Here is a 3,281-nt window from a genome sequence, read left to right as displayed (position 1 = left end):
AAAAAAAATGTTGATTTCGAATGTTTATACAACGGGCTGACTTATGGCTAATAGAGAAGAGATGGCTTATCTCTTCCAGACAACCCAATCAGAGAGATATTTTGAATATAGAAATAGAACACAAAGCCATTTATTTCTCGCACAGAATTTAAATTAATTATGATTTACATTTGATTACCCTTTACTGATACTTTAAGATAATGTGTATAAGTAATTTGATATAGGTAGATTTTGAATGTAAAACATGTTAAATATAGTCTGTACAGATATTTAATATGTTTTTTTTAAAAAAACGTTTGCGCAAATATGCTCTCTTCCATACTCTAACTACTAATGACACGGAAAACACAACACCAGAAAGAATTCCGACACAAATTCTTCCCAAGAGACCTTTTTCGAAACGTGAGCATCTATTGAATAACGTTTACGGTAGTAGGGTTACGTTAAGTCAAAGTCAAAGTCAAAAGACGGCCCAGTGGTTAAAACGCGTGCATCTTAACCGATCATTGCGGATTCAAACCCAGGCAATCACCAACCACTGAATATTCATGTGCTTAATTTGTCTTTATAATTCATCTTGTGCTCGGCGGTGAAGAAAAACATCGTTTTCATGTTTGTCATCGTTCATCAAAAAAACATCAATTATGCCACATGTGTATTCCAGCAACCCAATTTGAAATAGCGTGTTGGAATATGCTCCAAACCTTCCTCAAAGGGATAGGAGGACTCAGCACAGTAGTGGGAAATTTACAGGCTGTTATTGTTGTTGTTGATAGTTCAAAAGGCTACTTGAATAAAGTATATTCCAAATTTGATGTATATCGCATATATTAAAATCAGTATTAGTGATTTATTATTCGCTTATTGGTGAAAAGTATCACTCATCGGATCTAGGTCAGAATAGAAAGCAGACTTTCAAATCAACATGTAACTGTTTCTAGATGTCGAACATTCACGGATAAACAAATTGTGCAGTCAACCTGTCTGGTCCTTCTATTATCTACACATAATATAAAATTGGACTGTCTTTTTGTAATATTAAAATAATCATTGATTACTTAATGCGCATGTTTGTATACATTGCGTATATACCAAAATAACATATGTTTGTCTATTTTTTACAGCTAATCTTTGTAACGGCTGTACTGATTTTGATGGAATCTTTACTGCCAAATAGCTGATGTAATAAGGAGTAACTTAGGCTACAAAAATGCTTGTTTTTGTTAAATTCAAACGCATACGAAGTATATGTAATAATGAGTAGTACAAATACCACCTGTCTCGAATTATTTAATTACAGATAAAAAAAAAAACAAATTAATCCAATATTGTATAATTATCGTTAATAATAAGTAATTATTATTAAAGTATCGATATATTCATGAATTCTTGGAACCTATATTTCTACTCTGTGTACTTATATTATTATAGTTTCCTATATATTAAAAGTAAGTCGGCAAACTGGTCTTATAAGCGTCGAGATAAACGCCGAGGTAATTTAAATAAAAGGAAAAAAGAAATAAACTGTTTCTTGATCATTCACCCCATTAAAAAATTACTGATCTGGTTCACATATTGTATACTTAATATACATTACTATAGTCTTAAAAAAATGAGTCTAACTGCGATGGGAACTTATAAAACATTATTATCTATCATTCATCTATCTATTAAAAAACGCATCAAAATTAGTTGCGTAGTTTTAAAGATTTATGCATAGGACATAGGGATATAGAACAGAGAAAGCGGCTTTGTTTTATACTGTTTTTTACGACAAATAATGGCTTATTTACAAAGCCATTTTAAAAAATACAGCATTAATGCTTATAAAATTAAGTATCTTAAATACATTTAGTATAGATAAATATGGCCCTTTACAACATGGAATATAAATTAATATTTTTCGACAATAATATAGATTTAAAATGCAGGGTTAAAATAAAAAATAGATTTGTATTGTCTAATGAAAAAAAAACTGTGAATGTCTTACAACATTCTGTTATATATTTAGTATCAGCATTGCACCCGTGCAAGGCTGGGGCGGGTCGCTAGTCTAGTATAAGTCTTACGTTTAGTAGTTATTTCAATTAGGCATTACAAAACCGCGTCTTCAATTGTTAGTAAAGATTACGATAATTTAAAAAAAAAACTTTAATATTTTTTATCATTAAATATTACTAACGAAAGCAAGCAATATTCAAAAATAATTTGTTTGTTATAAAACCATCGTGTTTGCAAATACATCACTATGTAATTATACGATAATATACTAACAATTTAAAGAGCGTTTTTAACGCAATACTCACAAAAGAAAAACGTACGCACTCACCTGGAGGTATAATACCATTGTCCCGTTTACAAGTTATGACAACGATTTTGATGTATTAAATTTGTTAATATATATTGTAAACGTAAAAGTTATAAAGTAACAGCCTGTAAATTTCCCACTGCTGGGCTAATGGACTCCTCTTCCATTACATACATACATATTATCATCATACATATTCCTTGGCTTGGAACATATTCCACCACACTGTTCCAATGCGGGTTGGTGGAACGCACATGTCGCAGAATTTCAATGAAATTAGACACATGCAGGTATCCTCACGATGTTTTCCTTCACCGCCGAGCACGAGATGAATTATAAACACAAATTAAGCAGATATAGTGGTGCCTGCCTGGGTTTGAACCCGCAATCAGCGGTTATGATGCACGCTTTCTAAGCACAGGGCCATCTCGGCTCTCCGGTACTTAAAATAGATAACTTATATAATGTAGACTATGTACGTAAGCTGTACCAGTAAAACTCAATTGAATAAATAATAAATGTTTTTATTTTTAAATTAATAAGTATAAATAAAGACGTTAAGATAAAATGTAAACGGACTATGAAATTACTGAGGACAACTAAACGTACAAAAATAAACCTTAGTTTATCGCAATAAATGATATAATTGACTACAAAAACACTTGCGGTCAAGATCTGATAAGGTTTTGAACACACAGTTAAAATATTTAAAAAAAAAAGAACATTTAAAGGAAAAAATGTTTCAAATTTGTGATTAAAAAATAAAAACAATATTTATATTTTAGTTATATTCAATATAAAAAATAAAATAAAAACTGTACTCAAATGGTAAAGACATAAATTCATTTTTCTAAAATTATACTGTCAATACGTTACAGATTATAATAATCTAATATAACAAAATTATTTAAAAAATAAATATGCCTTATGAGTACTCAGCCTTATCTTGTCTAAGTGGAGTAGTGTAGGATTG

Source organism: Vanessa cardui, chromosome 28 (assembly GCF_905220365.1).
Source record: "Vanessa cardui chromosome 28, ilVanCard2.1, whole genome shotgun sequence".
Taxonomy (NCBI): domain Eukaryota; kingdom Metazoa; phylum Arthropoda; class Insecta; order Lepidoptera; family Nymphalidae; genus Vanessa; species Vanessa cardui.
This window is presented reverse-complemented; position numbering follows the sequence as displayed.